Genomic DNA, 12,778 nt, shown 5'->3' on the forward strand with positions numbered 1-12,778 from the left:
GGGATTTCGGCGCGGACCCTAGGGTTTGTTTACGTCCCGAGGAGCGCCCTGGGGGCACCCGCACACCCCAGTGCCGCCCGGCTCTTTTGTGTGCTGGCAAGAGTGGCGCAGATCTGCTCCCAAGCGGCCAGAGATCCCCCTGGGGGGCGTTTTGGGGAAATTTGCGAGGGCCGGCGGGGTGCCCCGTGCGCGGTGCCCAAGGGTCTGGGCGCCCGGGACCGCTTGGCCGGCGCCGGTGCGAGAGCAGAGCTGCAACTTTCCCCGAGCGCAGGCCCCGCGCGTCTTCCCGGCGCGCCGTCTGCTCGGGCGAGGGACACTTCCTCTTCGCCGCTGTCGGAGGAGCCCTGGCCCCGCACTCGGGGGCTCTCGGGGCCCCCGATGACCCGTCGCCCGCTCGATTCGGACCCTCTCCTTGGAGACTCTGCCGTCTAAGCAGGGTCGGCGTGCCAAATGGAGCGCACTGAGGCTCAGCAACGAAATGCCTTCTCGGGCCGGGATCTTGGAAGCAAACCTCCGGGGACTGCGCTGGACTGGGGCGTGCTGGGCCGTAGTCTGCTCCCCGAGCCCCGGACGCCGCGGGGGGAACGTGCCGGCGCTCTCCACCCGGCATCCGAGTCGCCGCCTCTCCCCGGGGGCGCTTTTCTGCTCGACGTCCCCCACCTAGAAGAGAGGTGCGCCCTCGGGGTCTGCCCCGCGCGTGCCAGCTCCGCGCTCGCGGCTCCTAGACAGCCTCGGGACTCTGCCAGGTGGATGTTGTGCGTAGCCGGAGCCAAGTTGAAGGTGAGCGGCTTGTGGGCCAGCGGCGCCTTTGAACGCTGGGGCCGGGGATGCAGCTTAGAAAGGTCCAGGGACCCTCTCCGGGGGTCCCTCAGCGCCCCTGCTAACAGCTACTGCTGCCAGCTCTAAGGTGGGCGTGAAGGTAGACTTGGCTGAACTTTCCTAACCGGGAAGACTGGCGACTGTGACCTATGATACCTTTAGGAGTAAAACAAATGAACTCCAGATGGGGGCTTACATGAAATGAAGTGGATTGGATTAAAACCTACATAAATGGAGTCTGACAACTTTAATTGTATATGCTTGTTTTCTGCCCTTGCCTACGTAAAAACGATAAAGCGGACTCAGAGTCGTGCTGAAATTGACTCAGAATTCTTGCTTATAGAAAGAAGACTATGTGAAATATTTCCGATAAGATTAAACTTAAAGGAGTTTGAGTATATATTGACTAAAACAGATTACTCCAAAGTGTCTATTGTGTAAATTAGATTCCTGAGTGTAATGAACACAGCCGAATGGCATTTTTGATAAATTGGTCTACCCTGTTTTAGTAAAAATAGCTCCCTTTTACCATAATTTAATTTCTGTGCTTACTGTAAAACCCGTTGTGGAGTTTTAAGAGACAAACCTTAATTTTTTCTTACTAAATGTGACATCTTAGCTTAATTGTCAGTGAAGTTTCTTTTTCAAGCATCCTGGTCAAACTGCCTGGGAAGTAGATTTGGTGTCTAAATAGCGGCTAGATTTTGTGAATGCTATGGCCCCCATTCCTCTCCCTCAGTGATTAGCCACATCTTCTGGGATCTTGGGGACAGTCATCTGTGTGACTCTAAGACCAGAGAGAAAGTTCCCCTGTTGGTGTGCTGGAGTGAACTTTACTATATTGATCTTACAAAATAATAATAAAAATAACCCTTTATCTGAGTATCATTCTGTCTCTTGGGCATCCAGTGCCTTTTGGTGGTAGATAATCATTTGGCCTTAGATGATTTCCTGTTGCCTCTTTGCCACATGTTTGAAACCTTCACTGAGTGTGGAATGCAAAGTGGAAGTATAAGCCTAAACTAGTTCTTTCTGTGGGCGCTGCAGAGGCCTTATGAGTTACCTGGTTTAGTGTCTTCCCACTGATGATGGTAAGTGAGCGCAGGAGACTGCAGTTAGAGAATCCATTCGTTGGAAACTAACCTTATCTTTCCTGAGCCCCTTACACTGTGATTGGGTTGCCTGCAGAGCCCAAGTGTGGGTTGTGTGGCCTTGCTGGGTCTTGGCTCCTTGCAAGCCCAGGTTAGAGAGCTCAGTGGATCCCTTGGTGGTGGTGGTGAGAGTGGTGGGGGGAGGCTGCCATCTGCACCTCCCTGTGGACGAAGGGAGCCTGGACTGCGTCCTTGCCCTGCTGCTTGGTTTGTCTTGAAGGCTGCCGGGGGACATGGAGTGAGTGCCCAGGGAGAGAGTTTCTGAAGATTGAACCTTATTTCGTTTCCTTTTTAGTCCCAAAGCTTGTGGCATGAAGTTTCAGTGCTTTGGCATTGCTAAGACTAGTTGGACAACTTTTTATCCTATCTCAGACTTGTAAAAGCCAGGTTGTTTGTGTATTTAATTTTTAAATAAGAAAAAAACCCATTGTACACATACGCCTTTTAAATACATGTATGTGTTTGAAAAGAGGACACATTGTGGAACAAGCTCACGTGACTCTGCATGTTAATGCCACCTTGAACTTTCTGGGTTGGGGCCTGCTCTTGACTGCCTTTCCCTTTTGGGTGTTATTCCTCCCCGGGGACCAGGGCTCCCCTTTGGGTGATTAGGAGTCTCTTCAAAACTAAACTTACAAGGTTTCCTTCTTTTGCAAAATAAGACAACAAATTCCGTTTTGCTGAAAGCTTACTTTATGGGTGCTTTTCTTTTGTTTTCCCTGTTCTGGAAGCGTGTGTGTATGTGTGTGTGTGTGTGTGTGTTGCCTGCCTTCCAGGACTGTTCCCCATAAGAATGACATGATTTTAATTAAAGTGTGTATCCAAGCTAGTATCCTTTATTCAATAATGTGTAAATATGGGGCTTCTATAGCACTGCTGTTTTATTAGTTTTTTTTTTCCTTCTTCCTTCTTTTAATATTGCTGTGTCTTTGAGATTGGGTATGTAAAGGGTCATTATCAGTCGATTGAAGTTTTTTCCTGTGTAAAAACTGCATAGTTTTTTTTTTCCTTATGAAGTTCAAGTCAGTAAAGGGATGGAGTTACCTGACAACTCCTGATACACTTGGGTCCACAGAGCCCCTTCTCCCACGTCCTCACCTTCATGTCACTCATGTGGGTGGTTAGCTGGGTGAGGAAGTTGGAAAGGAAGGGACAAACTGCCAGTCTCCTCAGGACAAACAGCCCTGCACCCACTGGGCTAACCTTAAAAGTGCTGTCTGGTGAGCTGATGGCAGGACCTTCAATGGCGGCTGAAACGGCCCTGTGCTCTGCTACTGTACAGTTAAAGCAAACCTGCCAGGGTTGGTGCTAGAGCTTCGGGGAAGCATGTTTGTGTTCTTGTGATCCCCCTCCGGGCCTACCTGTAGCAGCTAACGATCAAAACCGTTCCTGGTGAGAGACTACCAGGCAAGAAGTAGAGAAACCTCTATTTGTGTCAGCTCATTTATGAAGCCCAAGGAACATCCTGGTGAAATGCAGGAAGGACAGGTTTGGAGGGGAAAACGTGTACATTTTTTAAAAAAGAGAAGTTCACGGGATGAAAAATCCTACATGGCTCGGTGCCTTTCCCGCCTCTGCTTCCATTTTACACAGCTCACAACATATGTGACCTCATGTATGGAATGGAACACAGACGCGACCTAAAAGCTACTGTGAAAGTTATTTTAATAGACAGCATCAGAAATTAATTTAAAAGCCTATTGGAAATGTTATAACAACATTTGAAAATAGAATTGTTTTTCCCTGGGAAAAGTCTGATTTGTATGATTGTCACTCGACAGGTTTGTGTGTCTAGTCGTCTTGGATCTGAAGCCGTGTGTTATGGCTGCAGAGAGGTAGTTTTGATTTCCGTTGAAATTTCGCTGCCTCTGATTGTTTAAACCAGACCCTTAATCTTATTTGAACTATTTAAAATGTTCCCCAAACCCGGAAGCATTGTTTTGTGTAAGTAGCAAGTGAATGTAGTTTAAACCCTCCAGCAATTTCAAGTATCTAATTGGAAACAGGTGGAATTCTTGGAATCCTGTATTTGAATCTTATTATATGTAGCAAAGTGTAAGGAGCCCTGGTGGTGCAGTGGTTAAGCGCTTGGCTGCAAACCAAAAGGTTAGCGGTTTGAGCCCCCAGCCACTTTGTGAGAGAAAGATGGGGCAGTGGGCTTCTGTAAAGATTTACAGCCTTGGAATTCCAGTGGGGTAGTTCTACTTTGTCCTATAGACTCGTTATGAGTCGAATGGCAGCAGGGTTTGTAGCAAAAGCATAGGGACACGTCTTTCTTAGGGCCGTTTGCGTCATTGGAGCTATTTAACGAGGAGTCCTGCAGCCTCTCACTGTGCCCCACTACTGTTTCCCTGGCCGGTCCAGTCACGCCATCTCAGAAACTGGGGGCTTAGGGGCCCAAGCAAATTGCGCGTGTGTGGATCACAGGGAACAGGAAACTAACTGATGGCGTAATTCCACAAGCAGTTTAATGTCTGTGTCATGTAACTTTTATAACAAGTTGTAAATTGATTTGTGACTTTTGATTTAATAAACATTTATTGACCTGAGTATTTGGGTACGTCTGTTTACATCCAAATGCCGATTTAGAAGTCAGGAAGAAATCACTTTCCTTAAATGTTCTGCGTTGAGAGCTATATGCCTAACTGAAAAACGTTAACTCGCCTGGGAGGCTCTTTAGTCAGATAGCAATGGCGGGGCCTTCTGAACTGTCTTTACTCCCATCCTGCTTTCAAGCTGTGCTCCTGAAAACCAGATGACGCTTTGCTCTGTGGTTAAGGAGCGAGTTTTGGTCTGTGCACAGATATGACTGCGAGTGTGTTGACTTTTACTGAAGATGACAGCTAAGATTTTATTGAGCTGTTGGTCCTGTCCCGGCTTTGGATTTGCTGAGCTGTAATCCTCCTCTCTTTTCTGAGAAACTTGTTAGAGGAGACCTTTGGCTGGAAAGGAAATGCCCCTTCCGGAAGCTAACAGGGATGGAGTAGCTGCGTGACTGCAGGAGCTTTCAGACACCTGGGCTAATGCACCTGGTGGTGGCTTAAAGAGTTTTTAAACTGCTTGTGCTAATCTGAGGAGCTCTCATGATGCAGTGGTTAAGGCATGTGGCTGCGAATCAAAAGGTCGGTGGTTTGAACCCAGCTTCTCTGCGGGAGAAAGATGTGGCAGTCTGCTTCTGTAAAGATGGATAGCCTTCAAAACTCTATGGGGCAGATCTTCTCTTTCCTGTAGGGTTGCTGTGAATTGGAATTGACTGGATGGCAGGGGGTTTTTTGGGTTTATTCGCAAAATACAATATAGTTAAAATAATGAGGGCAAGGAACTGTTTCTGCAAGGTATCTAATCTGTTGCAAAATCCTCCACAACTTTTCCTTTAAAAAGTAAACAACTGGAATAAAAAGAATTAGAGGTATTGCTGTAATTAAATCTTATAGGATAGTATTAGGCACATATATTGTACATAAAACAAATGCTTGGTGATTTCTTCATTTTAATCGGAAGTCTTTTCATTCTTCTATGTTATTGGGGCCCTGGGCGAGGGGCAGCCCAGGAAGCCTTTGTGGCCACAGGGTTACCTGACTCCCAACGCTGGATTGGTCTGAATTCCACTCATGGGGTCTTCTACTCAGAGAAGGCTGCCCTTTCTTCCCCAGGCTACTCCCAGTGAACAGTTGGCTGCAAAGGGGCTGGGCTGGGAGTATTCCTCCCGGAGACTTAACCTAACGCTACCAAACCCAAACCCACTGCCACAGAGTCACTTCTGACTCATAGCTACCCTATGGGACAGAGTAGAACTGCCCCGAGAGTTTCCAAGGCTGTAAATCTGACTGCCTCATCTTTCTGCAGTGCAGCGGCAGGTGGTTTCGAACTGCTGACCTATTTGGTTAACAGCCGAATGCCTTAACCACTGTGCCACCAGAGCTCCTTCCCTAACACTACGGAGCAACAATAAAATAGTTAAGTAGGAGAGTCACATTAAATGAAACGGACTAGATTCTGCTTCCTTTCTTGAAAGCATTGGAAATGAGTTGGAATATCAGTAAGTCGGCCCACACTTTGACAAAACAGAGGAGGCTCTGGGAGGAGACAGGGCCTCCTGGGTCTTGCACATGTCAGACGCTCTGTCAGTTGACAGTTGAAATTCTGGATGCTGTTGATCGTTATTGATTTATGAAGTTAATGTAGGAGGCAGTGACCAGAGCTTAACTCTAAAACTCCAGGGCAAGCAGCAGCTTCTTCCTTCCTATTGCTCTAAGTTTAGAGGTGTGGAACCGGCTTCCTGTTAGGCTGTGTGTGTTCAATAAGCAAATGCAGTTAACATTTTCAAAGAATTTATGTGTGGTTGTAAGGTGTTTGTTGTGAGCTTGGTTAGGGGAAGAATGAATTGACAAATGAGCTCTTAAGTTGAACGTGGCAAACTTGCGAGAAATAGAATGTCATTCTTACTGTCATTGAAAATCATTTGGGTGTTGACAGCCATTTGCTGAGTGTAAGACAATCGGATCCTGTCCACCAAGCTTGATCAGGAAAAAATTCAAAAGCTGCTTCTCATTTCCCCCCTAAAAGCAGTATAGCCTTTCTTAGGTTGAGTTTTCCCTCCTAGTAAATGGTTAGTTATTTTCTAACACAGTTTTATGTTTTTAAGACCAAAACGATTATGAACCCGTTTTAGGCACTTTTGCTTCGTTTCCCTCTATTTTGGACCCATGAGGTTCGTCTCCTCTTGTTTTAGGGGGTAAATGACTGTTGAGATAAAAATAATTTGATAAAAGCGATAATTGGATTAAAAAAAACCCCACACGACTCACACGGAAGATCCATCGTCTTTAGAGCCTGAAGCTGTAGACATCAGCAGGGCCTCTGGGCCGTGGGTACGAAGGGCCGTGACGGAGCCCGCCTCTGGCACTTGCTGCCACCACTGCCTGTCACTTCTTGCCCTTCTCTCTCGTGTTCCTGCCCTGCCAAGCCTGTCTGCCTCCTTTGTTGTGACAACTGTTTTTTCAAAATAAATATTTATGGCGCTCCATGACTTTGAAATTCTGGAAGAAAAATACTATGTAAATGAAAATTAAAAATAAAATTCTTGCTGGAGGGAATTGTGCATTTAATTTTTATGATGAGGTTTGGAAAAGACTTTTTTTTTTTTTTCTTCCTCCTGAAAATAGGAACATTCTGTTGCTCCTATCGCCATTTTTGCATCGTTCTGAACGGTGTGGCAGATAACGGGAAGATGTGCCTTTATTTTCTGTTTCTCACCGCGGCAGTTGACCCAGAACCTGAGCCGACGTGGTTCTGTGCACAGTGAAGGATTCCCGGTTCACACGGTCCCGCTCTGCCCCAACCGAGCAGGTAGACCGCAACTGCCCGTAGAACACAAACTCCTTAAGGAGAGGGTTTCTAGTCGTCAACGAAGAGAAATCACAGCTTAAATTAAGAGCAGACCTTTAAGTCAGAGTCCGTCTTGCCTTCCTAGTCATGCAGCAGAGATGTCGTAAGCTGTACACTTTGAAACAGAGAGTTGTGAGCACAGAGGCACTGATTTAAACAAGTCTAAGACACGCATTTACTCAAATGGCTTCATTTCAGCTGCATCTTGGCTCCATGCTTACGCAATAATACGTGCTGTAACATCACTCAGCCAAGTGGGAGACAAGTTCAAGTCTGGAGTCATGTTTCTGCCCGATAGACACGTGTGGGACTGAGGAGCCAAACAGGAAACCCAGGCTACTGCAAGGCGCCCCGGGCAGGTGACTGTGCCATGGACCTCCAGTCACGGACAAGTGCAGAAGAGGACCAGGGGGATGCAGTGGCCACTTGGAGAGCACTGTTCCTTCAACGAGAAAGGCATCATGTGAGCTGGTCCCAGAGGGACTGCTCAGTCCCTGCCGCCCCCCCCCCCAGTCCCCAGCCCTCAGCCCTGGTACCAGGGTTTGTCAGCGTTGACGTGGGAGAGGAAGGATATTGCCAGTGATGGGAATGTCGTTGTCAGGAGAGTAAAAACTGGTTTGTGATTGTTTTACGTTGCTCCGTGTTGGTGTATAATTATGCTGTCATCTTATAACGCACTGATACTTTAATGAAATCTGTTTTTTTGTGTGTATGTAGTTAGTTTTGGGAGCTGCTTGCTGTGAGAGCCAAATCTTTGTAACGCACAATGGCTGAGTGTGTAGTATTTACTTGTTTCAAAATTGTCCGTTTGAAACATAGATGTGGCTGCCAGATGAGTCTTCCTAAGCCATTGATTTCATCACGTCATTTCTCTCCTTAAATGCCCACGATGGCTCCCTTTGGCACAGAATGGAGACTGCATTCCTCAGACTGGCAGACAGAGTTCCTCACGGTTGTCTCACCTTAACCCAGACCTTTCGCTCCTGCAAGAACGACCTCAGATTCTAGCTCCTTTGGGGAGACCCCTCACCCTTCTGCACATCACGTGTTTCGTCTTTCCTCCCTTTAACCAGCCAAGCCCCTGTGTGAGTCACTGGAGATGGAGGATAGGAGGGTCCTGCCTGGGGGAGCAGACCTCCTCCTACACAGCCCAGAGGGCAGCCCAGGCTCAGGCGGAGGTGTGTGCACGAGGTGTGGGCAGGCTGCAGAGGAAGGGTGCGCGTGGGCAGGGGAAGCCCCCTGGAGGGGAAGTAAAGCTTGAGCTGAGCTCTGTGCACTTGGGGAAGAATGAGGGGAAGAACTTTGTAACAGAGCAGTTGTGGAGCAACCCTGGGGAGCTCCCGGGAGGCCTCCCTTGACCTCCCTGCAGTCTCTCCTTCAGTGACTCTGATTGACCCCGCGGCTGCACCCTGCAGCATCCGACTGGCTCAGGCTTCTGCTCGCAGGCTTACGTTATGTTCCTGCCTTCGCCCTGGGTGGCCTGCAGGGCCCCCAGCTACTCTGCTGTGGTGCCCACAGCAGTTCTTGGCACCCAGTGAGTGAGTGCTGCATGAGGGGCCTAGGGGCCTCGTTTAAGGGGCAGTCTGCGTGCTAGGATTGAGGAGTCACTCAGCTACCTACCAAAGAACGTGAACTTAGTTCTTTTTCATGTTGTGAAAGGTAGGTAGGGTACGCTGTTTTAGATGTCTGTGTTTTGGAAACTGCTGCTAAGTACACTGATAGAGTATTTATAGACTTATTGATATATACTTATATGTATGTATATATTTATTTCCACTTATTAACTTCACCTCTTTGAAAAATAGCATATGCATTGGTTAAAATATATATGTTTATATTTGTGGCAAACAAAATATAAGAAATTCTCATTTTCAAAAGTGGAACTGGCTCCTGTGGCTTCCAGCCGAACCATAGACAGGCATATTAAAAAAAAGTAAGAAAGAAAGAACCAAACTCACACCATAGAGTCGATTCTGACCCATAGCAACCCCATTTGGGTTTCCAGGGCAGTAAATCTTTATGGAAGTAGATTGTCCAGTCTTCCTCCTGCAGAGTGGCTGGTGGGTTTGAACTGTCAGCTTTCTGGTTAGCAGTCGGATGCCTTAGGCACTACACCACCAGGGCTCCTTAGGCATATAGGGTGAACATTTGCATCAGGTAGATATGGTCTTTAGAGCAATCAGTCATGGGAGGACAGAAGGGCAGTTTGCATAGGGAAATAGCTCAGGGGGCAGGAATACACAGAAAAGGACACAGAGAAGAGGTAATTATAGGGAGGAAGTGGGAAGAGAGCTGTTACATTGTGGGCAGTTGCAGTCAGTGTCAAGAGACAAAATGTGTATGAACTGCTATATGGAAAATGAATTTGTTCTGTAAACTTTCACCCAAATCACAATAAATTTTTTTTTTTTTTTAAAAGGTAGAATTGGACCAAACAACTCTTGGGCAGAGATTTAGTCGTTGGCTATGCTTACAGCCCAAGGAAGTCTTGGTTTCAGCTGGGAACGCACACATTACAATGGTCACAATCAGGCAACATAAGCCCAGCGAGTGGCAGGAAGCACAGAGGTTTTGGTGTCCACCCTGTGCTCTCGCCCCGTGGCTGTCTCGTGCACCTGACCGGTGTCTGGGCCAAGGCATGGCCCTGCCCCAGGCAAACCCTGTTTTGAGAGTGGCCTCCACAGCCTGCGTGCTTCTTCTGCTTCTTCATGTAATCAGAGTATTTTTATAGAGGTGACATCACTGTTTGTCAGCATGAGCGTTTGCATGGATTTGGGGAAGTGAGGACGGCCAGGACCTCACGAAGGGGGACTGAGAGGAACCAGAGACGAGCAGGCCCAGTGCGGGTGGCTGACAGAGCGACAGGGCCCGTCATCTCCAGGAACAGGGAGTGGGGAACCAATCTAGGAGAGTGTCCTCTGTTTGGAATGTTGGATTTGGGGGACTGGTGGGAATTCCAGGGAGAGCCCTGGGGAAAGGAAGAGGGGTGCTGAAGACTGGGAGACGCTCCTTGTGACTTGGAGTCTGAAGCAGGTGGAGAATTTTGTTTGACTTGTGGTTGATGCTTCAGAGTGTAGCATCTTGAGGTGAGGAGTGAAAATAATGTTCACGGGGTCCCTCCTGTCTTAGCTTCCCTGCTTCTGGAGCCAGGACTCCTGTGAGTGGAGAGAAGAAGGTATTGCTTCTAGTATTAGAGTCTATGTGTCTGCATATCGTCACCAGTGACAAGACAGGAGCTGGGAGCTTTTTTTGTAAAAAAAAAAAAAATACACACACACACACACACACACACACTCTACCATCTCCTGAGTACTGGCCTAGAGCAGACAGGGTTTAGACTCTTGATTGATTTCATTTCATGTACCTAACAGCCCTCTGGAGGAGATGGGGCTCATGCCCTGTAGGTGAGAAGCCAGAGTCCAGTCAATGCCTTTCCTGCTACTCCTCTTAGCCTCTGGCCCTACTGTCTGTTGAAGCAGTGGGTACTTGTGGGGAGGACACAGAGGGACCTCTGCCCATGGGCCACAACAAGCCAGTGAGCTGGGGAGCAAGTGGCTGGTGATGGAAGTGAATTTGAATTCTCTGGGCCGGGTGTGAAGGTACCTGGGTTGACTGGTAGGTTTACACCTTCTGGTTGAAGGCTTGCTGCACAGGGACTTTGATAGTTTCGTAGCACCTCCCCCTGGCCTGACATTGCCCAAAAGGGTTATGGAATAGAATTACTGCTGCCCGTGTGCCCGGGCTGAGGAAGACGCATGTTAGCAAACTTCACCTGGTTGTTGGGGTGCACAAATGGCGGCAGGCCGAGCGTAGCCCTCTTCAGCATACCACCTGCTGGCCTCAGGTGCCCCAAGTTTGTTGCAAAAGTTTTGGGGAAAGCTTAAGCCCGAGAGGGGAACCTGGGCGGCCTGGAGGGGGAGGGCCGGCCACTGTCCAGCCCGTGTCTGGAGCCCCCACTGCCACTCTTCTCTGGGGCACTGGTCTAGGGGCTGGGAGGTGACTTGCGGCTAAATACTCATGTCTGCCTTTAAATCTGCGATGACCAAGACAGAAGCTCCACTCTTGAGATCCCTGGGAGTCTTGCTGCTTCTGTCACCACCATGGTAGTTGACACAAATTGACGTAAATCCCGAGGTGGTGTCAGGAAGCATCGATTAAATGGGTTTATTCTCAGTTCTGTGAAGGTGGGATCAGGTGGATGTCGGGAACGGACTGGTATTGATGGGGGTCTGCATTTGGGTATCAGTCTTGAGATAGGAGGCCTCATCAGAATGACACTTCTTAGATCTTAGTTCATTTTTCTTGAGGGATTATCATTGAAACAAACTGAGCTTTTAGGTTCGCGTGGCTTCCAATGACTTTATTTTGCACGCTTGACTTTTTGTGTGATGATGTTGATTGTTTTGGTAGGAGATTTAAAAAGAAAATATGCAAAAAGGTGCACAGGTCTTTGAAATGGGACGTCATGTTCGTGTGAAGCTGGTTCCGGTTTTGCTTGTTTTGGGCGTGACTCCTTGTTTGCACAGACCGTGAGGGCCATTCATCTATTCGTCTTCTGAACATGTCTTCATGGCACCAGATCCTAGTCAAGCCCCTGGGGTCCCAGGAGAACGAAGACCCCGGCCCTGTTAGAGAACTGCAGGGTGAACAGTGTCCTGAGGCATCAGGCTGTAGAGGGCTGGGCATGTCTGACGTCTGGGGTTGCGCATCAGGCTCTAGAAAGATGGGCCTGGGCCATGCTGCTGCTTCGTTACTCTGGATTTGTCGAGCATGTCCTGATGACCAGAGCCTCGGAGAATCTCTGCCCTTGAGGAACTTGCATGCTACTGGTGGAGACAGAAAATAAACATAATGAATAAGTGATTTATGTAGGGCAGGTGCCACGTGCTGTGGGAAAAAGCAGCAGGACCTTCATGCCAAGCCCAAATGGGTGTTTTTTGTTTTTTTAATTGTATTCAGAAGGCCCTGGGGAATGACTGATTAAACAGTGTCTGAATTCTGATTTGTTTTTTAGAGGATGGTTCTGGAAGCCCCATGTGAAAGGCAGCCCAGAGCGGGGAGGGCCCGGTGATACAGAGTCGAGCGGGGTGGGGGTGTGTGGAAGCCATAATGTAGGTGAAACACGAAGAGGGACAGAGTGAGAGAAGATGTTGAGATGTTCGCTGTGCCTGCCCAGGACTGAAGTCGGTGGTGGTGAGGAAGAGGACGGTGTCTCTCAGCCCTGCCATTGCTGGTGAGGCCGAGAAGCCCTGCTTAAGACAGGCCACCTGTGGGGTTGAGGTGGAGCTGGCTGGCCCAGGGGCAGCTGTGGCGGTGGCGAAGGCGTCCACAGAGGAAGCGGAGGCTGGGAGAAGCAGCCCAGCAGGGGACAGCGGCCCAGTGCGTGCACGGAGCTGCCTGTCCAGTGACACCGAGCACCA

General features: G+C 48.6%; 1 protein-coding gene across 1 annotated transcript in view; it reads left to right on the forward strand.

Moving 5' to 3' along the window:
* CUX1 (cut like homeobox 1) overlaps positions 1-12,778 on the forward strand; it is a 473,579-nt gene that overhangs the window by 866 nt on the left and 459,935 nt on the right. The window lies entirely within an intron of this gene.

Source organism: Orycteropus afer, unplaced genomic scaffold, assembly GCF_000298275.1.
Source record: "Orycteropus afer afer isolate SDZICR_OR568_19922 unplaced genomic scaffold, OryAfe1.0 scaffold00006, whole genome shotgun sequence".
In the NCBI taxonomy this organism is placed as follows: domain Eukaryota; kingdom Metazoa; phylum Chordata; class Mammalia; order Tubulidentata; family Orycteropodidae; genus Orycteropus; species Orycteropus afer.